Source organism: Danio rerio, chromosome 6 (assembly GCF_049306965.1).
Source record: "Danio rerio strain Tuebingen ecotype United States chromosome 6, GRCz12tu, whole genome shotgun sequence".
NCBI lineage: Eukaryota > Metazoa > Chordata > Actinopteri > Cypriniformes > Danionidae > Danio > Danio rerio.
This window is the reverse complement of record NC_133181.1, coordinates 1,730,001-1,756,384: the sequence shown is the minus strand read 5'-3', so window position 1 is coordinate 1,756,384 and position 26,384 is coordinate 1,730,001. Positions and strand designations below refer to the sequence as shown.

The following is a 26,384-nucleotide window of genomic DNA, read 5'->3' as shown; positions in this document are numbered from 1 at the left end:
TGGTTATAAAATGCATGCAGGGAATAGATAACACACTTTTAGTTTAGAGTTGTTTTAGATGGGTATACTGACCGTATCTTTTCTTTTTTTTTTTTTTGTAAATAGCAGTTCCTCTGTATTGTTATGCATGTTGATGGACATAGACTCAACCCACATTAACTGGCTTCAATGTTAAAATGTCAAATGCTTCAAATGTAAATGAGTGCAAATATATATTATATTATCATATACACACATATATTGTCATCAATTATCATATGCATTTTCTGCTCACAATAAAAGATTCAACTTCAAAATTACTGCTAGTGAACCGCACCCTGATATTATTGATGGTAACGGGTTTGATGCTCTGTTATAAGGTAACATTTATTATTTGCTAAATAAGCAAACAAACAAATATAGCATGAATAAATGAATAAATTAATGACTGAATGAAAGGATGGATGGATGGATGAATGAATGAATGAATGTGAGCATTCATTGTTTCTAAATGATTTAGTGATATTAGACAAATGTAGAATGAATGAGTGAATGAATGAATGAGCAGAGAGATGATTAAATGAATGAATGAACATACAGATAGATGAACGAATGAATGAATGAATGAATGAATGAATGAATGAATGAATGAACAGATAGATGAATGAATGGACAGACAGATGAATAAATGAATGGATGGATGAACGAATGAATGAGCATTCATTGTTTCTGAATGATTTAGTGATATTAGACAAATGTATAATGAATGAATGAATGAATGAATGAATGAATGAATAAGGAAAGAGATGATTGAATGAATGAATGAACAGACAGATAGATGAACGAATGAATGAATAAATAAACAAATGAACGAATGAATGAATGAATGAACAGACAGATGAATGAACAGGCAGATAAATGAATGAATGAATGAATGAATGAATGAATGAATGAATGAATGAATGAATGAAAAGATTAATGGATGAACGAATGAATGAGCATTCATTGTTTCTGAATGATTTAGTGACATAAGACAAACAAACATGGAATGAACGAACAGATTAATATATGAATGAATGAATGAATGAATTAATGAGCATTCATTGTTTCTGAATGATTTAGTGATAGAAAAAAACAAATATAGAATAAATGGACAGACAGATGAATGAATAGACAGACAGATGAATGAAAAAAATGGACAAATAGATGAATAAATGAATGACTGAATTTAGGGATGGAAGAACTAATGAATGTGAGCAATTTAGTGATATTAGACGAATATAGAGTGAATGAATGTATGAATGGAAAGACAGATAGATGAATGAATGAATGAATGAATGAATAGACAGATAGCTGAATGAATTAATAAATTAATGAATGTACTGACAGATTACTGAATGAATTGACAGAAAGATGAATGAATGAATGAATGAATGAATGAATGAAAGGACGGAAGAACGAATGAGCATTCATTGTTTCTGAATGATTTAGTGACATTAGACAAACAAACAAATATAAAATGAATGGATGGATGGATAGATGGATGAATAAGAGTTTTCCCATGTTGCTAAAGGAGAAATAAACAAACAAACAAAACGAAATTATTATTATTGTTAGGCCAGCATGCAGACCCAACAAAAAAGGTCAATAGTTTCAGATTAATGGTATGGCAGTTGCTCTTTACCATCATTCATTCATTGTCGTTTGGCTTAGTCCCTTTATTCATCAGTGGTCACCACAGCGGAATGAACTGCCAACTATTCCAGCATATGTTTTACGCAGCAGATGCCCTTACAGCTGCAACCCAGTACTGGGAAACACCCATACACACAGCTTCTCACACACACACACACATTCTCATACACTAAGGCCAATTTAGTTCATCAATTCCCCTATAGCGCATATGTTTGGACTGTGGGGGAAACCAGAGCATGCGGAGGAAACCCACGCCAACATGGGGAGAACATGCAAACTCCACACTGAAATGCCAACTGACCCAGCCGGGACTCGAACCAGTGACCTTCTTGCTATGAGGCAACAGTGCTAACCACTACTCACCATGTTGCCCATTGTTATTATTATTATTATGATTATTAGAATACCTTATTTTTAATAATCTAAATATTAGAAATGTTTAAGGACTTAGCATGCATGCTGACCCAACAGGAAGGTCAGTATTTTCAGCGTAATGGCACAGCAGCATGTACCTCTCCATTAAATAAACCACAGTATTCAGTCTTGCACTTAGTAAAGGGCTCACAGAGATGTTATAAAGCACCGCAGGCCTGATGTCCTCACCTTTATCCTCTGACAAATCTCTGCTTCTCCCCCTCTCCGTGTTTCCCTGCGCGAGTAAGTGAAGTAATTTCCCTCCGCGCTGATGATAAATGATCAGGCGTTCGTCTTGATGCCCTTCCAGTCCTCACCGCCTAATTAAAGAAAACATTTCATGATTGCCTATTTTTCCTCATGCGTGACAACCTATTATTCTTTCTGCTACCTGATTAGGGCCTTATTATGCCGAGATGTAGATTGATTTAACAGGGCAGAGTAATAAAGCTGTACTTGGCGTGATTTAAGTAAGGTGCAGGTTGAGTCGGTCACAGTAATTGTTATTACTGGCAGCTCCAAGATCAAATTGAATTAGAAAATTAGAAGGTCACTCGCTGGACAACAGGTGCCGTTTTGGGCCCCGGTTTGCTGGATGGAGCTGTCAGGACACCGGCTGATGAATCCTGTCCATCACGTTCGCTAATACTGACATATTTCCATCAAAACAAGATTAATCTCCTCATCGGAGCGGACAGTGTGTTGATATAATCACTGGTCAGAATGGAACGCAACACTGGCAAATTGCTTTTCTTCTTCTGTTGGTGTGAGCCGCGCGGACGCTGAGTGATTCAATTACGCTTTAATGAATTGAGAATTGAAGGAAACAATTTTCTGCAGCTTTTTTTAAATTAAACTTCTGATTTTGTTTAAATGATGGAGTGAGACATCGCTGATAAACTGTTTTGTGTATTATCTGTGCAAATTAAATATCAACACACACATATATACATACATATATGACACATATAAATACATGGACATGCAGGGCATCCGGAAAGTGTTGATAGCGCTTCACTCTTTCCACATTTGTTTATGTTACAGCCTTATTCCAAAATGGATTAAACTAGTTTATTTCTTCAACATTCTACACACAATCCCCCATTTTAACAATGTGAAGAAAGAGTTTTTGAAATTGAGATTTATTAAAAATAAGGGAAGTTTAATTTATTAAACTAATTTCGAGAGGAGTACCTGCTCATGATTAAACCAGCTTGATCATATTAGCTAATCATGGTCCTCCAATTAAGGATCCCTAGCTCCTATATATATCTCCTCCTTTTCCACTTACAACTATCTTCGTCTTGAAGAATCCCCCCTCCTCCCCTTTTTTTCACCCTTATCCAAAATAGTTGGGTCGGCGGCCCAGCAACCACAATTTCAATAGCTCTGGCTCCCTACTTGAGCTTCTGGTATCTCTGCGTGGTGCTGGCACGTTCCCCCCCCCCCGGGGTTTCAGTTTTCTCCCAAAGCCTAAAAATTGCTCTGCATCGTAGACCTCTTAAAACGATGTCTCTTTTACTAGTCGTCTTGCTCTCAGGAAGTTCACCTTGGCCTTAGCTGCGGGGGAGTTTTGAGATCGCCCTGAGCTCAATCTCCCCTCGCCCCACAAAGGGAGGGAGATTCTGTCTGTCTCCTCTGATCATTCTTGAGATGTTTCAGCAGCTTCACCTGTGCTCAATTCAGCTGATTGGACATGATCTGTAAAGGCTACACCTGTCTATATAAGGGCCCAGGGTTGACAGTGCATGTCAAAGCACCAACCAAGCATGAAGACAAAGGAATCGTCTGTAGATCTCCGAGACGGGATTGTCTCCAGGCACAAGGCTGGGGAAGCTTACAGAAACATTTCTGCTGCTCTGAAAGCTCCAATGAGCACAGCGGCCTCCATCATCTGTAAGTGGAAGATGTTTAACCACCAGGACTCTTCCTAGAGCTGGCCGGCCATCTAAGCTGAGTGATCAGGGGAGAAGGGCCACAGTCAAGGAGGTGATCAATAACCCGATGGTCACTCTATCTGAGCTCCAGCGTTCTTCTGTGGAGAGAGGAGAACCTTACAGAAGGACAACCATCTGTGCAGCAATCCACCAATCAGGTCTGTATGGTAGAGCAGCCAGACGGAAGACACTCCTCGCCTGGAGTTTACCAAAAGTAGGACTCTCAGAGCATCAGAAACTAAACTCTCTGCTCTGATCAGACTCAAACTGAACTGTTTGGAGTGAACGCCAGGCGTTACGTTTGGAGAACAGCAGGCGGCGCTCATCAGCAGGCTAACAGCATCTCTACAGTGAAGCATGGTGGTGTTGGCATCATGCTGTGGGGATGTGTTTCAGCAGCAGGAACTGGAAGACTAGTCAGGATAGAGGGAAAGATGAATGCAGCGATGTACAGAGACATCCTGAATGAAGACCTGCACAAGAGTGCTCTCCACCTCTGACTGGGGCGACGCTTCATCTTCCAGCAGGACAATGACCCAAAGCACACCGCCAACATATCAATGGAGCGGCACAACAACAACTCGGTGAATGTCCTTGAGTGGCCCAGCCAGAGCCCAGACCTAAATCCTATTGAACATCTCTGGAGAAATCTGAAAATGACTGGACACCGTCGCTTCCCATCCAACCTGATAGAGTTTGAGAGGTACTGCAAAGAGGAACGGGCACAAATTCTCAAAGACAGGTGTGCTGAGCTTGTAGCATCATATTCAGAAAGACTTGAGGCTGTAATCGCTGCCAAAGGTGCATCAACAGAGTATTGAGCAAAGGCTGTGAATAGGGGAATTGATTAACTAAATTGGCCATAGAGTATGGGTGTGTATGGTTGTTTCCCAGTGATGGGTTGCAGCTGGAAGAGCATCTGCTGCATAAAACATATGCTGGATAAGTTGGCAGTTCATTCCACTGTGGTGACCCCTGATAAATAAGGGACTACGCCGAAAAGAAAATGAATGAATGAATATTCAATGTGATAACAGAAGTGCTACTGAGAATCTGAATGATCAGCTCCTTCACTAATGATTCTCTATAGTTTTGACATCTCATTTACGGGGCCTCTGATAAGCCGTGTGTGTGTGTGTGTGTGTTCAGGTGAGTTTTCATGTTTTACATTTGTCATTCTCACATCTCAGAAATGATGAAATAATGACCTGACAAATAGACTTGAGCTCATTGTGCTGCCCTCACTTGACTGACACTCTCTCCCTCTCTCTCTCACACACACACACACACACACACACACATACACACACACAAAAAGCACATTTTTTTCCACAAAAACAATCCAAAAATACCATTTGAAGGCACGTTGTCGGCACTGATGTGCATGTAGATTGTATAGGACTGTATGTATTGTGTTTGGTGTGTACTGAATATAATGCATCTCTGCTGTTGTATGTAGAAGCAACACCAACAAAGTCTTGAGCAGCGATAACACTACCAAATACTCCACCAATGTTGCGTGTGTTTGTTCTCGCCTGGCTTTAAAATCGAGCTGCACATACATTTCTTAAATGTTCTGCCAGCACAGGCTCATGCTTCAGCCTGAATTATTGTGAAACCCGCAAAATGTACTTTAACATGTGTTTAACAGGGCACTAGAGGGCAGTATGATGACAACGTTTGTTGCTTTTCTATAAATATTTACATAGACATTACTTTGACTAATAAAGGGAAGGAACGTATATTTAAATTTCACACACAATGGTAATTTAAAGTTCTTTACATAAACAAGAATAAACTAAACTAAATACAAGAAAAAAAGAATAAAATAAAAAACAAAGAATAAAAATGATTGAAAACAGATTAGAAAGAACAGAAATGTATAATGGTGTGGTCTGTCAGACGTAGCACAGTGCTCAGGAAGGATTATTTTCGTGCAGTTCATTGCACAACACCAAATAAACACCACAAAACAACTTAACGTTGTCTATGAGTTGCAATTATGTTTGTGTCACCTATTTATCTCCATATGGACAACTCTTCAGCCATGGTCAGATTCCTCGTAGCTCATTTTGTTCAGTATTTTATGATTTCATATTTGCAAAAATGTAGACAGCGCCCTCTAGTGCAGAGATGCCCAAAGAGATGCCTGCGGGCCAAAGTTGGTCCATTGTAACCTTTGATTTGCCACCCCCATTCCATCAGAGGCCCCGTTTACACTAATACGTCTTAGTTATTATAGAATGTAAAATAAATAAATAAATATATATATATATATATATATATATATATATATATATATATATATATATATATATATATATATATATATATTAGGGATGCCACGATTCTTAATATAATATTGAACCATACAGTACGACCTCCACTGTTGATTATGCGCTTGTGAATTGCTGTTTTCTCGGTTTTGCGTTTAAATAATTTATGTGCGTTTTATATCTCCCCGAATTGATTGTGTGTGCCTGTAAATCCATGAGCTGAGATGAAGAAACTCCTTCCCGCGAGTAAATATCCAATCACTATGCTCTAAAGTTAGGGGGCGCTTAACCATCATTCCACACTTTAACATGGCGAGCGGCGGCGAAGTGAGGCTGAGGCAAAAATACAAGTAAGCGCCGGCGAAGTGAGGCAACAGTACAAGAAAGCGCCGATGTCTTTCAAATCTGCGGTGTGAGGACATTTCGGTTTTGCCGATAAGCATAATGCCAATAAAAGAAAAAACGTTGAACAAAAAATAACTGTGTGCAAGCATTGATTTACACGTATAACCATGACTGCACATCTGCAGCGCATCACCCAACAATATCACTGTCTGAAGGCAGATAGCAGAGAAGGTAATAAAGTCCTCCAAATAGCAACAATCCCTGCTGAATTTTTCAAGCAAACAAACCCAACTGGTTTCGAGAGACACATAAAAAAAACAAAGGCAGTGCGGCTGTTTATTGCTGAAGATTTGCAGCTGTTTCGGTGATTGGAGATGTGGGCTTTTGTCATCTTATAAAAGCACTCGATCCACTTTACAGACTACAGTCTCGCAGTTTTCCACCACCGAGATAATGAAGATGGTTTATTTATGTTTACTGAAGAACAAATATGTTTATTTGAAATGGCCAATTGATCTTTATTAACTTCACATGTGTGTTTATTTTCAAAGTGGAGGACTTTGTGTTCCTCAGTTTGTACATGGGCTACCAGCAGCTGTGAGATTTCAGTGTTAATTTTTTTTATAAAGTACACTAGGAACTAGAGCACTTTTCTTGGCTTTTAAGTAAAACAAAATGAGTATTGCAATAAATCGTTTTTATTTTTTTCTCCTTAACCTCTTACTGTTCCTATTGCCTATAGAATAAAAAAAAAAACACGTGTCAAGCCATGAGAACCGAACCGAAAACCATGTTAAAAACATACCTGTCAACATTGAGAAGTGAAAATAAGGGATATGCCCACCATAATAAGGGATCCCCCCCCCCCCCCCCCCCCCTTAAAAAGTCCCCAAATTACTAAATGTGTTCATTTGGAGCCGTTTCATTGTAAATAAACAGTTAAATGGTCAGTAGTGTGTTTTAAAATTATTAACAAAAGAAAAATAAATATATACATTAGCAGCAAATACATTAGCAAACAGTTCAGCTTATTAAAATGAATAGCTATTATAATGAAATAGAATCAAGCTATCAATCTCATTAGCCGTTTCTCCACTGTATAACGTACACATTCTGATCTAATGTTATAATGAGAGCATTCGACTGCTTTCCTGACTTTTTATGCTCATTTAAGAAGAAATTAGTTGTGTTTAGGGAAAAAATCCACCAATATCGACATCTTTATATGTTATTATTATTAATAATGTCTGTTTTACACGCACCCAAAAGCCAGACTTTCTCTCCGCTTCAAATCGCGTGTACAGAATCCGTTTGGGAAACAGCGTCTGTTCGGCTGTTCAGAGAAAGACTGAAAATATGGAAGAAATACGGGAAAATACCTTTACAGGATGATAGCGGGATAGAACAGTAAAATACGGGAGAATCACAGGAAAAACAGGAGGGTTCACAGGTTTGGTTAAAAATCCAAGGTATGCATTAAACCGTGGGTTAACTGTATTGTTGCATCCCTAATATATATGCTGTATTAGTTAACATAAAGCAATGTTTTGTAGTTATTTTTAAATATTATTTAATAAATTAGAAAATTATCCATGGCGTCTATATTTCCTTTGGTCTACTAGCCTTAATCAAGTTTGCTTTCTGGCCCTTCATAAGAAAATGTTTGGGCAACCTTCCTCTAGAGGATTTGTCATCTGAAACGAGAAATGAAACACACCTGGAGCAACGTATCTTCTGAGGTATGCCTAATATAGCTGCGCTGCACAGCTGTCATTGAAACAAACAAAACAAGATCAAGAGTTTTTGTGAACGGGCCGTCAGTCAAGCCTTCACTTCTGAGTGTGTGATCCTTCATTCAGTGAGGAAAAGTCAACCACAGATGAGGAAGAGGAGAGTGTTGATCGGAGATAAGTGTTCAGATGAATCCTGCTATAGATCCTGAGCGGATCTCCAGCTGTCCTCCATAAACACACAGCTGCTCCGCACGCCGGCCCATATTAAACACACACTCCTTCATTAATACAACATCAGCGTGTGGAGGTGCAGGAGTCAAAGAGGACGAACCTGCGCTAATTACACTCCATTCATTTAGTCAGAGGATGAGAAACATGAGAGGGCCAGGAACCAGCTTACTGAGTGTGTGTGTGTGTGTGTGTGTAAGAGAGAGAGACTGTATGAGAGAGAATGGTAGAGTATGTGCATGTGCTTGTGTGTGTTATGAGTGTGTATTTGTATGAGATAGAATGGTAGAGTGTGCGAATGCGCTTAGGTGTGTGTAAGTGTGTGTAAAAACGAGTGTGTGCATGTGCTTGTGTGTGTGTGTGTGCACATGAGTGAGTGTGTGCATGCGTTTATGTGTGTGTGTGCAAGAGCATGTGTTTTTACATGCTTGTGTGCATAAGTGAGTTTGTGCATGCACTTAGGTGTGTGTGTGTGTGTGTGTGCATCAGTGAGTCTATGCATGCACGCAAGTGTGGGTGTGAGTGTGTGCATGTGCTTGTGTGTGTGTGTGTGTGCACTTTGTGTGTATAAGTGTATATATGTGTGTGCACTTTGTGCGTTATAAGTGTTTACGTGTGTGTGTGTGTGTGTGTTCACATGAGTGAGTGTGTGCATGTGTTTATGTGTGTGTGCATGAGCATGTGTTTGTACATACTTGTGTGCATAAGTGAGTTTGTGCATGCACGCAGGTGCGTGTGTGTGTGTGCATGAGTGAGTCTATGCATGCACGCAGGTGTGGGTGTTAGTGTGTGCATGTGCTTGTGTGTGTCTGTGTGCACTTTGTGTGTATAAGTGTATATATGTGTGTGCACTTTGTGCGTGTATAAGTGTTTACGTGTGTGTGTGTGTGTGTGCACATGAGTGAGTGTGTGCATGCGTTTATGTTTGTGTGCAAGAGCATGTGTTTGTACATGCTTGTGTGCATAAGTGAGTTTGTGCATGCACTTAGGTCTGTGTGTGTGTGTGTGCATGAGTGAGTCTATGCATGCACGCAAGTGTGAGTGTGAGTGTGTGCATGTGCTTGTGTGTGTGTGTGTGTGTGTGCACTTTGTGTGTATAAGTGTATATATGTGTGTGCACTTTGCGTGTATAAGTGTTTACGTGTGTGTGTGTGTGTGTGTGTGTGCTTGAGTGTGTCTATATGCGTGCATGTGTGTGCGTACACTTTGTGTACGTATGAGTGTATATGTGTTTGTGTGCTTGTGTGTTTCTATGTGCATGCATGTGTGTGTGTACATGTGTGTGTGTGTGCACTTTTTTGTGTGTGTCTGTCTGTGCTTGTGTTTGTTAGTGTGCGTATGTTTGTGAGTGTGTGTTTGTCTGTGTATATGCATATGCATGCATGTGTGTGTGTGTGATTACATGTGCTTGTGTGTTTGCAGTTGTGTGTGTGCACGTGTAAGTGTATGTTTGTGTCTGTGTGTGCATATGTGTGTGTGTTTGTGTGTTTGTTGTGTGTGTGTGTCTGAGTGTGTGTGTACTTTTGTGTGTGTTTATCTTTGTGGGTTCATTTGTGTGTTTGTTGTGTAAGCGTGTATGTGTGAATGAGTGTGTACATGTGCTGTGTGTGTGTTTGTGATACACATGTGAGTGTGTGTGTGTGTGTGTGTGTGTGTGTGTGAGTAATTATGTGTGTGTCTGAGTGTGTGTGCATTTTGAGTGGGTTCATTAGTGTGTTCATGTGAGCGAGTGTGTCTGTGTGTGTTGTGTAAGCATGCATGTGTGAATGATTGTGTACATGTGTGAATGAGTGTGTTTTTGTGTGTATGCATGTGTGTGTGTGTGTGTGTGTATTGTATGTATAACATATATATATATATATATATATATATATATATATATATATATATATAAGCATACATGTGTGAATGAGTGTGTACATGTGCTTGTGTGTGTGTTTGTGTGCATGTGTGAGCGTGTGTTTGTGTGTTAATGCATGTGTGTGTGTGTATATTGCATGTATAACATATATATAAGCTTGTGTGTGTTTCTGTGTAAACGTGCTTGTGTGTGTGTGTTTGTGTGTGTGTGTGTGTGTGTGTGTGTGTGAATGGCAAAATGAGAGCAGTCTGAGAGTGTGTGAGCATCAGTGTGATCTCGAACACACTCAGATCAGTGTTTCTCCTCTAATCTGTTCTTCATGATACGTGACCTGTGAGATACGCCAACACACGCGGCCTGATAATCAGACAGAGATCGCAGGCCTGACACGCCGCTTAATATCTCCGATGCGCGCCGGATAATCTCACATAAACTCTGCGGATGCATGTTTCTCTCTGAGTCTATGAAACTGATAGTGAGGAGATTAAAAAGTGAATGTAGAAATCCCTGCTCGTCTTCAGCTGTGCGTGAAGAGCCTCGGGGAACACAGACGCTCTGATTAGTTCCTGAATTCCGGCTGAACTGCTGTTTAAATGAGCGTGTGATGCTGAATTTCTGCTCTCAGATCAAGCTTCGGGATAAGATCAGTGTTGTGTTCGAGACATCATTGCTGTTTTCTGACTTGTGTAAGTTGAGTTAAAGTGCACTTCAGGCTCTCACCAGCAGGGGGAGACAGAAACCACTGCAGATTATTACACTCGGAGAGGAACATTCTACACTGAGCTCAACATAAATGAGCGCACCCCATTTTGAAAATGAATATGCTTATCCATTTCTCAGTGTATATAGGTCATATCTTTCGGTGCATTTTGAACAAAACAGAATTATCAAACAAATATATTTGTTAAAATAATATTTTACTCACCAAATATTTCTACAAACAGAAAGATAATACAAAATCAAACTAAAGTGCTCAGGGGTGGCTTAAATAATGTGTCGGTGCTCTTTGGGTAAGGGATTCATCAGAATAAACAGCAAAAATCAATTTAAAGCACTCGGAAAATGTAAAGAAAATATAAAAATATACATTTTTCCACATTTTTCGAGTGCCTTGGATTGATTTTTACTGTTTAGAAAGATAATAAATTTAAATTTATGCAAAATTTTATGAAAAAAAATTTAAAAACGACAAAATTTGACCATTTGTTTTTGCTTCTCTTGAATTTAGCTCTTTAAAAAAAAAGACTGAATATTTTTTATATTAATATCATGTTAATACTATTTAATATTAACTTATGAATGTAGGTGTACTCATTTTAAACCATTATCAAAAGGTGTTTTGTATGATTAGCTTCAGATTTGGCTAATCTAATGTATAGGCACAAATATAATATTGTAAAGAATCCTATAAAATATGAATCTAAATGAGAGATTTGTGAGGGGTGTACTCATATACACGTTGAGCACTGTACACTTAATACACAAGTCCACTTTATTAAACATGTTCACATAGACATAACCTATATACTATATTCTGTAACTGCAGATTAACTTTGTTTATATATAATAACTTTAACTGTCAAAAGCTATTAGTTGCTACTTAATTAAAGTAATTAGCAATACTTAAAGTATTAGGTATTAAAGTTCTTAGATAATTGAAGCTGAATGGATGATTAAAGAGGTGGAGACTGTCATAAAGGTATAAGGTAAATTAGTATATAAAATAGTTTAGACAAAATGTCTCTAAATACACATAAAAACATTATTTATTTTAAAAATAACTTGAATAAATGTTATATTTTTCAAAACTTTCCTTTAAACAGTAATTTTAAAATAATTTATTTTAATTATTTAATTAATTACAAAGTGACTAGTGACAGATTAAATTAAATGTTATTTTAAAAAAAGGTGATAATTTTTCTGATATGTGTTTTAAATAATAATGTTAATAATTAAAATAATAGATAATATAAATATATATTTGATCACCCTGTAACGGTTTATACCATTGTGAATGCATAATCGCACCAATCTATGCGAGAACATTTTCAATTTCAGTCTGAAACTGGCAGATCTAAGGCACAGATAGACAATGCGAGTGTCAAAAACAGAGAAGTAAAAACGTAAAATAGGTGTTTGTATCTACATATAACCTGAAAGTAAAGTCAAATTAGATGCAGTTTGTTTAGTTTAACCTACAGTAACATCTGAAATAGCAAATAAACTAGATGTAATTAAAAATAAATACATAAATGCCTGAAGCATGTACACAAACTAACCAAAAAAGTTGTATAATTCGCACACTGATTATGACCTAACATTATCTAATGCAACCTTATTTAAAAAGCGGGATTATCTTTGATTATCCAGATTTGTTTTTGACATTATATGATGAGTTCAAGTTTTTAAATACACTATTTCTTTATCTGCACTGTAAAAAAGCAGTAATTTAGCAGTTTTCCTTATTTTGTGATAATTATTTTAAAATGTTCCCATTTATTTCTGCTTTTAAATTACATTATTGGATCTTGATCTTTCTTCCAACAACTTTTGGTCAAGAAAAGTTGTAAAAAAGTGACTTTTATGCACAATTTTAATAGTTTAAAGTGATATATAGTCTGGGTTGGTGTTGTATGTTATGCTACAAAAACCTTTTTCTGTTATTTCCAGCCTGATCTCACGAGAAAACGTAAGTATTTTACGTTTTGGCAGTTTAGTGGCTAATTCGCACGAATTCGTACGAGTTCAGTCATGAGAAAATGTACGATTTTAAAAAGGAGGCGTGGCACCTAACCCCACCCCTAAACCCAACCGTCATTGGGGGATAAGCAAATCGTATGCAAAAATTTACGAATTAGATCGTACGAATTTGTACGAATTAGCCACTAAATGAAAAAGTTACGAATTGCCGTGAGATTGTGTTGGTTATTTCACACACTAACTCCTTATTATATTATTGCAAACTGCTAAAAAGTCAATAAAAGTCACGTTGTTAAACTGTAGTGTTGAATTTTCAACACCAAAAAGTGGACAAAGCAGAGATCAACATCCCAAAGCGCAGTTCACAACAGTAAATAAACAGAAAATACGCAAACTAGTACAATTAACAGATCTTTTCCAGTGTGATGACAGGCCTAAAGGTGGCGCTGTTAATCCTAAAGTGTTTGCGAGTTCAGAAAAAGATCCATCTCTCACTAATGCCACTGAATTTGAGCAATCGAGGCTGTTGTGAGGTAAATATCCTACCCAGGCTGTGGGTAAGTGCTGTGTAACCCAATATAAGAGGACAGAAGTCAGCGAGTGTGTGTTTGATGCGCATTAGACTGATCTGAGTGTCTGGACACACACTCCATTCGCTCATCGCCTTCTTACCAGCAATTACAGTAAATGTTCTCCCACCGGTGGCCTCGTGTCTCGTGACCAATTAAATGCCGCACGCAGGGCCGAAAGCTCGTTAATGGGCGAAATTAGATTCGCAACTTTTCAAAGCTTTTCCAACCTTGTTTTATTGCATTTCTGAAGTGAATGCATTGGGAGGAATTTCATTAGGCCCGTGCGCTTTACGTTTGACTAAATGCACAGAGTAGAGTTTTTACATTAAACAGTGAAACGAGAACTGAAGTGCTGTTAGTAATGCAATTGTGGCGGAGAGAGGAGACAAGAGAGAACTGTTTTCCAGAAGGTAAACGGACAACAGGAACTCTCTCATGGCAAACATTTCACATGCGGTTTATTAATGCATTCGCACATACATACATACAGTCGCGTGAAAAAGTATTCACCCCCCTCTATACTGATGTTAGGGCATGTTTGTCACACTTCAATGTTTCAGATCATCATTCCTTCAATCATTTTCCTTTCAGATTAGTGCATTTATTAATCAGGGGTCGCCACAGCGGAATGAACTGCCAACTTATCCAGCATTATACAGCGGATGTCCTTCCAGCTGCAACCCAGCACTGGGAAACACCCATACACTCTTGCATTTACACACTCATACACTACGGGCAATTTAGCTTATTCAATTCCCCTACAGCGCATGTGTTTGGACTGTGGGGGAAACCTACAAATCCGCTGGACTACAAATGGAAAATGGACTACAAGTTCCAGTGATGCAACGCACATCTGTTCCGGTTTCCCACCGACTGCTAACACACACAGCTGAAGATGTTCATAACTGATTACAAGGACTATTTATACAGCACACACACACACACACACACATCAGTGCTGAGCCTTGTTAAACAGTATTGTGAACTTTACGACGCATTTGTCTTGCCTTGTTCTGACCCTCTATTTGTTTTATTTGTTTACGTTGCTTGCTGCCTGCCTTTTGACCATCTGCCTGTTTTATGACCATGACTCAGGACTGCTTGCATATATCTGTTTGCCCCTGTGTTGACTGTTGCCTGCCTGACTTGCCTGTTAAATAAAACCTGCATTTGGATCCGCACAATCTTAGTCAGCATCCATCACATTACACGCAGAGAGGTGTTGGCTGCGATGGCGAGGTTTGGGTGCGGTAAGAAGCAGTTTCAGAAAGCGCGTAAGACAAAAACAAAAGCTAAAAAATAAAATAAAGTAGTAAATAACAGCGTGAAAATGTGTTAAAATCTGAAAATGTGGTAAAAATCAGGCGAGGGCTTTTCTTTTTCTGGATTGCTTTTTAAAATTGTTGGTTAGGTTTACGAAAGGGGGTGGGCGGGTCAATCAGTGCTTATTAAACATTATCGGTTGGGTTTAGGGAAAGGGGTTGGCGGGTCAATCAGTGCTTATTAAACATTATCGGTTGGGTTTAGGAAAAGGGGTGGGCGGGTCAATCAGTGCATTTTGAACATTATCGGTTGGGTTTAGGGAAAGGGGTGGGCGGGTCAATCAGTGCTTATTAAAACACTGCAGTTAGAGTTTAGGGAAGTGGGTGTATGGCAGGATCTGTTAGTCAGTCAGTCGACAGCAGCCTCTGGTGGATTTACATGAGAACAGCAGGCACAAATGGCACTCGCAAGACAAATTTTAGATCTCAAAAAGCGTACACAGCAGCCTCTGGTGGGTACGCAAAAACAAAAACTACAAAAAAAAGTACCTCCTGGGATGTATTTGGCGCTCTCCAGAAATATATACAGGGGTACATAATCAGAATGAGCCTGGGTTGATTGATATACAGTTGAAGTCAAAACTGTTAACCCTTTTCCAGTATTTTCTAAATGATGTTATACAGAGCAATGAATTTTTCACAGTATTTCCTCCAGGGCTTAATTTGAGCCGGAACACGCTGAATCCGCCACAAATGAAATGTGATCCGGCAGCTTATTTTACTGATACCCCTCCTCATCCGTCCCCCCCCGTTTGCTGTTTACTTTCACTTTCTTCCACGATTCCCCACCCTCTTCACTTTCATCCGCAACACCTCTACATCCTTGGCTAACATGCCGGATCCGTTACCCCGATCTGTTCTGGGACCTCGCAATTCACAAGTTAAGCACTGATTTACTCTAATATTTTCTCTTCTGCTGGAGAAAGTCTTATTTGTTTTATTTTGGCTAGAATAAAAGCAGTTCTTAATTGTTTTTAACCCATTTTAAGGTCAATATTATTAGCCCCCTTAAGCAATATTAGTTTTAGATAGTCTACAGAACACCACTGTTATACAATGACTTGCCTAATTACCCTAACTTTACCCTAATTACCCTAAATGTCACTTTAAGCTGTATAGAAGTGTCTTGAATAATATCTAGTCTAATATTATTCAGTCATCATGACAAAGATAAAATAAATCAGTTATTAGAGATGAGTTATTAAACTATTATGTGCAGAAATGTGCTGAAAAAACTTGTTAAACTTCTTTGTGTTAAACAGAAATTGGAGAACAATATACCGGAGGGCTAATAATTCAGGAGGGTGAATAAATCTCACTTCAACTGTACCTACATAAGAGAAAGGATTTTTAAATGCAGAAGCATTATTTTGCACAAGGCAGATGAAGAGATTGCGTGCAGACTTTCTAGTAATTAAATGAGTCCAGCATATTTCATGAAGCTGTCAAGAGAAATCAGAATAGGCATTCATCTAATCAAACGCTCAGATGAACAGTTTTATCTGTTCTGTGATAATTGCAGCACTAAAACTATTCAGTATAGTTAGAGTTTTAGTTTCTACATTAATATATCTTGGCGACATGGTGGCTCAGTGGTTAGCACTGTGGCCTCAAAGCAGGAAGGTCACTGGATCGAGTCCCGGCTAGGTCAGTTGGCATTTCTGTGTGGAGTTTGCATGTTCTCCCCTTGTTGGCGTGGGTTTCCCCCGGATGCTCTAGTTTTCCGAACACATTCGCTATAGGGTAATTGATGAACTATGGTCATAGTGTATGAGTGTGTGTGGGAATGATGATGTATGGGTGTTTTCCAGTGATGGGTTGCAGCTGGAAAGGCATATGCTGAGTAAAACCTATATTGGAATAGTTGGCGGTTAATTCTGCTGTTGAAAAATGAATGAATGAATATATTTGATATTGTGAATGATGGCCAAAACTAATGATAACCACCAAAAAATCTCAAACAGGAATGGTTGTCGGTTCTCGTTTAGTGTTATACTGTATGCCTGTGCCTATAATAAACACCAGGGTAAACTTCACCAGTCTTTTTATAGCCACAGGAAATGACATCATGACAATTGACTGATTGGCTTATTGCACTACAGGAAGTCACAAACCCTTGATTAGTGACTATTTTGAACTCTGATGACAAAGACAGCAGACGCACAGAATTACAGAACAAACCTTCACATAACAAAATGCTCCAGATATTTACTGTAAGATATACTTTTTTTTTTTAATTTTGAAAGTTAATTACAAGCTTCTTTTCCACAATACTTTTGAATACTTTTGAATGCATTTATTTTATTTGTCGTTGCACTCAATATACAAATAAATTTTACTTTTGCCTATGTATACGACTAAAGAAAAATTAAATGTATATTACAAGAACGAAAGAAATATTACACATAAAAAATCCAGTTATATTAGAATTATATTTCAAAGAAGTTTATATTTCAAATATATATATTTATATATATATATATATATATATATATATATATATATATATATATATATATATATATATATATATATATAAAATATTTTTTTAAATATATTTCCCAAGTTTTCCAATTTTTCCCAATACTTCTTATTATATTTTTCCACTGGGGAAAGTGTTATTTCTTTTAGTTTGCCTGAAATAAAAAATAATTAAAAAGAGTAAGAATTAAAAATAAAATACAATAAAATGCTAAAAATTTGTGAATATTTTAATCATTTTATAAAAAATATCAGGATAAATTTACACCACAATAGAAACAAATATTATTCCCATCGTTTCATATAAACAATAATAAAATTCATCACAAAAAAACAATAAAAAAAAGAAAAAAAAGGAAAAACACAATAAATAGCAAGTGTCAATTATGCTATAAATACGATGACTTTAAAAATAAAATAAAATATTACAAAAATCCAAAATAACCTTTTGAATTTTTTTATTACATCTGAGGTGACAATGAACACTGCTTTCTGAATGAATCTAGTTCAATTATTGTTTTAGAATACACACATTGCAGAGTGGTCACTATGCAGTACACCAGCATTCAGCTCGGAACACAGCGATATAGCCAAAGCTGATTGTTATTTAGTACCTCTATATTTCGTCAGAAGGGATTAAAGTGATATTTGAAAAGTGTAATAATAAATAAATAAATAAATAAATAAATTTATTTATATTTAATATATAAATAAATAAACAAATAGATAAACAAATAAAAATAAACAAATAGATAAATATTTATAAATAAAAAACAGATAAATAAATAAATAAGTAAACAAATAGATAAAAAATAAGTAAATAAGTTAATAAATAAATAAATAAGTAGATAATTAGATAAATAAATAGACAAATAAATAAATAAATAGATAAACAGATAAAGAATCAAATAGATAACTAAATATTTAAATAAATAGATAAATAAATAAATAAATATATAAGTAGGCAAATAAATAAATAAGTTAATAAATAAATAAATAAATAAATAGATAAATAAATAGACAAATAAATAAATAAACAAATAAATAAATAAATAAATAAAAAAGAAAGAAAGAAAGAAAAAAGAAAGAAAAAAAAGAAAGAAAATAATAGGGAACAAATCAATAAAAAAAGAGCAAAGTTATAGTCAATTATGTTATAAAAGACATGTAGAGATGTAGACTTTAAAAAATAAAATCTTAAAATAAAATAGTTTTAAAACACAAACACAACCTTAATTTACATAAAACATACACACTCACACAAACACACACTCATACACGGTCACACACACAGACCAAAACTCACCTGACCGACAAAGCGACTAATTCAATTGTTTGATCTCTCAACACACACACACACACACACACACACACACACACACACACACACTCAGAAGGAAGGAAAGCAAGAAAAGTGCAAGCGGTGTAATTTTCTCCACAATTAGATGTAATGATGCTGTAATGAGACAGCCAGCGCTGGACTTGAGTTGGAGAATATAATCAGATGCATTAGTTTGTGTGATCTGAACTCCATCAGATTTTCAGAGCCGATCTGGCGAGTCATTCATCAGCGTCAGGAGGAAACCTGTTCATTTGTGGAGCGGAGAGTGAGTGGAGCTGACAGCGGCTTCACAAACACCAGCGCACATTCATCCTCATTCAATTACACTCTTCAAATATCACTTTAATCACATCTGAATCCAAAAAATAGAGATATTAAATAACAATCAGCTCCGGCTACATCGCTGCATGCTGGCGTACTACATAGTCAACACTCTGTAGTGTGTGTGTGTGTGTTTGTGTGGGTGTATGTCTGTGTATAGTAGGTATGTTTAGGTGTATGTTTGTGTGTTGTATTCTCCTCTGAACTCTTCTGAGCGCAGTGTTTTAAACTTGAGACGTCGCTGAAATCTCTTCTGAAGCCAGACACAAAATCAGCAGAAAAATACAAGAGACTCTGAAAAAGCCTCTGTTCATTGGCAGAGCTCTCTGTGTGAAGCTACTGACGTGCAGAGAGAAATCTGGGGGTTTTCTCTCCTTTGGGAACAAGTAAAGAGAAGTATAAAAACTCTAGTGAGAATAAAAGGCAGAGTACACACAACTACACACTGAATATACATTCAGTTCTGATTTTAAGCACAGAAACTCAGAGATCAGACCAGCTGAACTGTGTATGACTGCACCTTGTGTGAATGTGTGTGCACTTAAAATTAGATGCACAGATGCATACATGGAGGCACATGCACACATACACACAGATGAAGGAATTAAGTTTTACAAATTTAAGTGGATTGAACACAAAACAAGTACATTTGTCCATTGAAACCCTCAAGAATCGTGTCGCTTCATTTGTTTAAACAAGCAGCAAATGTCATTCTGTCTCAATGCTAAAATAAATAAAATCAATGAATTAAAAATACCTCAAAATGGCAAAAACTAGAAAATAATGCACAATTTTAAAAATAAAATCAAGATGCATTGCATATTATGCATGCATATAAGATAAAACAGCTTAAAGCACTATTTAAATAAAACAACAACAACACATTTTAAAGTTTTTTAAGTTAGCCTTTTTATTTCTTACATTATTTTATTTGTCATGAGTGTTTTATTAAGTAAAGCACCTTTAAAAACTTGAGAAAAAAAAACCCTCCATCATTACAAAAACCCCAAATTAATGCTTAGATTTTTAAAAAAGTAAATAAAACACACATGACAGGAAAAATAACAAGATGCACTAAAAAAAGTAAATAAAAAAATCCCCACTATAATTTTATTATTAGTTATAATTATACACTTATTTTAAAAACAGTGGAGGAATAAATATTAGGTTTTGCAATGAATAAAATGAATAAGATGTGAATAATGGATCCTCAAAAATGACAAAAACTCTATAATAATGCAAATGAAAAATAAAGTTGCATAATAATAATAAAAAAAAATTAAACATTTAAAGCATAAAGCTTTTTCTGCATTGTTTTTTTATTTCTTATTTCTTACATTTTTATTGGTTGCCATTTGTGTTTTATTATGTCAACCACACCCCACAAATTACAAAAACCCAATAATAATGCACATTTTTAAAATGTAAATTAAGATGCATTATAAAAAAGTGTATATTTTTTAAACAACTTTTAAGTTGGCTTTTTCTGATTTGTTTTAATTGGTTGTCAAGCAAATATAAAGCACTCCCTCCCTACATAAAATACAAGAACTCAACAAAAATGCAAAATAAATAAATAAATAAAATAAAGGTGCATTATAAAAGGTTTAAAGAACAATTGTTTTAAAAAACAAAAAGGTATTTTTAAGTTGTTTGTTTTAGTTTTCTATTTCTTACACAGTTTTAATTGGTTTTTAGTGATGCTTTATTATGTAAACCCCCCTTCCCAAAAAAAACATATCAACAATAGTGCTATTTTTTGTGCAAATAAAATGTTTATGCATCATAAAAGGTTTAAAGCACTATTCAAATATTCAAACATTTTATTTCTTTTATTTCTCACATTGTTTTAATTGGTTGTCATGTTTGTTTTATTATCTAAATCAACCTAAACCAATGACAAAAACTCAATAAAAATGCTATTTTAAAAAAAATTAAATTTAGATGCATTACAGAAAAATGTAAAGCACTGTTTAAAAAAGTATTCTATATTAGCCTTTTCTGCATTGTTTAGATTTTCTACTTCTTACATTGTTTTAATTAGTTGCCATTTGTGTTTTATTAACTAAACCACCCCCTCACACATTACAAAAACTCAACAATAATACACTTTTCTTTTAAATAAAATTAAGATGCATTATATAAAGATTAAAGCACAATTTAAACATTAAAAATAGTATCAGTAGTTTCAGTCAGCATTTCCTGGATTGTTTACATTTCCTATTTCTTATATTGTTTAATTGGTTGTCACTTGTGATTTATTAGGTAAATCACTGCCAAAAAGAAAGAAAACTCAACAAAACTCAAAAAAAAAAATTTTTTTTTTAATTAAATAAAGTTGCATTATTAAAAAATAAAAGTTTAAAACAATATCATGTAAAACAGCCCTATATATCTCCACCATATATATTATATATTGCATATTAGGCATGGATAAAAAAAGTACTATTTTAAAAATTAAAAATATATATATTTTTTATTTAGCTTTTACAAAAACTCAACAATATTGCTATTTAAATTTTTAAAATTATGATGGATTAAACATATTTACAAGTTTAAAGCACTATTTAAAAACAGTATTTTAAGTTAGTTTTTTGTGAATGTTTATTATGTAAACCAACCCTCGAAAATGACAAAAAAATCAACAATGTAATGTTTTTTTAATGTAATAAATATGCAAAAACAGTATCAGTAACAGATACTATTTTATTATTTTTTTTAAAGGTATTTTTAAGTTAACTTTTTCTGCATTGTTTAGATGAGCTATTTCTTATGTTGTTTTAATTGGTTGTTGTGTGTTTTATAATGTAAATCACCACCAAAAAATGACAAAAAAATAAAAATCAGCAATAATGCACATTAAAAAAAAAAATCAAATATATAGTATTGTTACAGTAGGGTTTTCTACATTGTTTTGATTTAGTATTTCTGTTCACAGTTTTTTAAATAAAACTAAGATGCATTAAAAATACAGTTTAAAGCACTATTAAAAAAGCAAACATTATTTTTAAGTTTGCTTTTTTACTTTTTTAATTGGTTGCCTTTTGTGTTTATTGTCTACATCATGAAAAAAAACTCATGAAAAAAAACTCAACAAGAATACAATTATTCAAAAATAAAAAAAGATGCATTATACATTTTTTACAAGTTTAAAGCACTATTTAAAAAAAACTGTATTTTAAGTCATTTTTTATGGATATTTTAATTTTAATTTCTTTTTTTTGTTTGTTTGTTTATTATGTAAACCACCCCTGGAAAAATGACAAAAAAATCAACTATGCTAATTTTTAAAAATAAAATGCATTATAAATTTTTGTCAATGTTTAAAGCACTATTTTGTTTTGTTTTTTTTAGGTATTTTTAAGTTAGCTTTTTGAGCATAGTTTTTATTTTTTATTTTTTTATATTGTTTTAATTGGTTGTCTTGTGTGTTTTATGATCTAAATCAGTGGTTCTCAAACTGTGGTACGTGTACCACTAGTGGTACGCAGGCTTCCTTCTAGTGGTACGCGGATGAATCAAATATGTAATATGTACATGCTACATATATTTAAAGAAATTATCAAAAATGATTTATATACGAATATGATGACATAAAGCCTATATTTATGAGGTCTAGGCAACATTTCCAGGTGCTAACAAACCAGGAGTTATTTCTTTTTTAAACTGTACAGAGCTTAAGCTGCTTTACTAGACCTAATACGCTACTGTATTTCAAAACTGCTCATTATGGTGGTACTTGCAAAGACAATTTTTTTCCGAGGCGGTACTTGATGAAAAATGTTTGAGAACCACTGATCTAAATCACCGCCAAAAAAGGACAAAAACTCAACAATAATGCATACACAAAAAATATAATAACTGAAATATATAGTATTTTAACAGTAGGGTTTTCTGCATAGTTTTGATTTTGTATTTTTGTTCACAATTGTTAAAATAAAACTTAGATGCATAAAAAAAAAGAAATTACAGCACAATTAAAATAAGCAAACATTAATTTTGAAGTTTGCTTTTTTACTTTGTTTTAATTGAATTCCATTTGTGTTTATTATTTACACCACCCCCCAAAACGACCAAAAACTCAACAATTATTTAAAAATAAAATAAAGATGCATTATAAAAAATACAGAACACTCCTCAATGATACTAAAATACCACTTCAAAAAATTCTGAACTGCTGAAATCTTCTTCTTTCTTCTTCATCTGAGCACTAGAGGTCAGTCTATCATTGTCCATTCTCCATCTTCCAGCTCATCTCTCCATCTCTACTGCTCTTCTTTAAAACAATCCTAATTGGGCTTTTTTTGCTCTTTTGCAGCTCTTCTGCTGGACACACACACTCACACTCACACTCACACACACTTCTGACAAATGTGATGTTTGGGTGTGCATGTTAATGGCGGCTCAGGCATCAAAGAGCATACATTAATATTTACGGCCGCTGTGATTTCTTGTTGTGTTTGGTCTCCCGGGGCGACGACCACATTCTTGCACTCAACAATCTCCTGTTTTTCTTCACGCTCTCACTAACATTTTGATATTCCTCGCTGTTTTTCTGCGCTTTCTGAGGGCCGGTTTGCAGAAAACGCCATCAAAGGGAATCCTAATTGAGCCGGTCTTTTGTTCTGCTGCATCTTCAGACGTCTTCAAGAGTTTTCCAGATGTCTAAACGCCACTTAACCTTCACATCAGCAAACTCAACATCACACTTTAACATGAGCTGATGACACGCATGAAGAGTTCTGCTCTACATATTAGAGATGCACAGAGTATAATTTAATATTGCTCTTAATTGCTTTGATTTTTTATATCTTGGATTGTTTAATTGTTTGTGTATTTATTATTTGTCAATTTTATTTATTGATTTTTATAAAGCGCCTTGAGAAACTCACTGCTTCAGATGGGATATATACAAATGCAGTAATTACTATTATGGTTTTTCTGCTTTTAAATCATTGTTATAATCTGACGTCAGTAATTAAGTGTTTAATATCTGCTCTCATATTAGAGATGCACAGAATCTCTGCCCTTCTTAAAATATGTTTCTTAATATATTTTATTAGTTTTATATCTTAGATTGTTTGTCTGTTTATTATTTGCAAGTTTTTTTTAATGTAATTTCTTTCCGCAAAGCTCCTTGAGAAACAGTTTTGAATGTGCTAAAGTTATTATTGTTATGATTTCAAATCATCTTGCTGATAAATATGATTCTTCTCTTCTACAAATTAGAGATGCACAAAATCTATTTCTACAGAATTTATATATATTCTTACTTATTTAAAAAATATAATATATTTAAATTATATATTTCTTATGTTGTTTTAATTGGTTGTTGTGTGTTTTATAATGTAAATCACCACCAAAAAATGACAAATAAATAAATAAATCAGCAATAATGCACATTTAAAAAATTAAAATTCAAATATATATTATTGTTACAGTAGGGTTTTCTACATTGTTTTGATTTAGTATTTCTGTTCACAATTTTTCTTAATAAAACTAAGATGCATTAAAAAATACAGTTTAAAGCACTATTAAAAAAGCAAACATTATTTTAAAGTTTGCTTTTTTACTTTGTTTTAATTGGTTGCCTTTTGTGTTTATTGTCTACATCAACCCCCCCAAAAATGACAAAAAACTCAACAAGAATGCAATTATTCAAAAATAAAAAAGATGCATTATACATTTTTTACAAGTTTAAAGCACTATTTTAAAAAAAAATGCATTTTAAGTTATTTTTTATGGATATTTTAATTTTAATTATTATTATTTTTTTAAAATATGTAAACCACCCCTGGAAAAAAGACAAAAAAATCAACTTTGCTAATTTTTGAAAATAAAATGCATTATAAATTTTAGTCAATGTTTAAAGCACTATTTTGTTTTGTAAAATATGTTTCTTAATATATTTTATTAGTTTTATATCTTAGATTGTTTGTCTGTTTATTATTTGCAAGTTTTTTAAATGTAATTTCTTTCTGCAAAGCTCCTTGAGAAACAGTTTTGAATGTGCTAAAGTTATTATTGTTATGATTTCAAATCATCTTGCTGATAAATATGATTCTTCTCTTCTACAAATTAGAGAGGCACAAAATCTATTTCTACAGAATTTATATATATTCTTACTTATTTAAAAAATATAGAATATTTAAGTCATATTTTTAAGAAATCTTTTTCTGTTTTGTTTTTCTTATATTGTTTTAATTATTTGTTTTGTTATGTAAAATACAAAGGTAATTTATACAAATAGTTATTCTTCTTATTATTTTTTATGCTTTCGAATCATTGTGCTGATAAAAATTTATTATCTGCTCTTCATATTAGCTCTTTTTAAAATATTGTTTATTTAATAGTTTTTATTTGTTTTATATAGTAGACTGTTTGTCTGTTTATGTTTTATTGTCATTTCTTTCTGTAAAGCTCCTTGAGAAACTGTTTTAAACGCGCTAAAGTTATTATTATGATTTCAAATAATTTTGCTGATAAATATAATTATTTGACTTCAGTAATTGTTTATTTCCTCTGCAAATTAGAGATGCACAGAATCTATTTCTACAAAATTTATGTGTGTATATATATATATATATATATATATATATATATATATATATATATATATATATATATATGTACACACACACACACACACACACACACACACACACACACAGTTGAAGTCAGAATTATTCGCCCCTCTGTTTATTTTTTCCCCAATTTCTGTTTAACATAGAGATTTCTTCAGCACATTTCTAATCATAATAGTGTTAATAACTCATCTTTAATAATTTATTTTATCTTTGTCATGATGACAGTCAATAATATTAGACTAGATATTCTTCAAGACACTTCTATACAGCTTAAACTGACATTTAAAGGCTTCACTAGGTTAATTAGGTTAACTAGGCAGCAGGTTAGGGTAATTAGGCAAGTTATTGTATAATGATGGTTTGTTCTGTAGACTATAGAAAAAATGATCAGCTCAAAGGGGCTAATAATTTTGTCCCAAAAATGGTGTTTAAAAATTTTAAAACTGCCTAAAAACTCATTAAAATATTATTTACTGTCATCATGACAAAGTTTTAAAAAAATCAGTTATTATAGATGAGTTATTAAAACTATTATGATTAGAAATGTGTTGAAGAAATCTGCTCCAAACAGAAATTGGGAAAAAATATGGT

The 26,384-nt window shown here is 34.4% G+C and overlaps 1 long non-coding RNA gene across 2 annotated transcripts in view; it reads right to left on the bottom strand.

The window, feature by feature from the left end:
* Positions 1–97: 97 nt before the first annotated feature.
* Positions 98–26,384, bottom strand: part of LOC141386154 (uncharacterized) — a 263,034-nt gene continuing 236,747 nt past the window's right edge. For both annotated transcript variants that reach the window (XR_012407499.1, XR_012407498.1), the window contains one exon: positions 98–2,408. This is a non-coding gene — a long non-coding RNA (uncharacterized lncRNA). The remainder of the gene's footprint in view (positions 2,409–26,384) is intronic.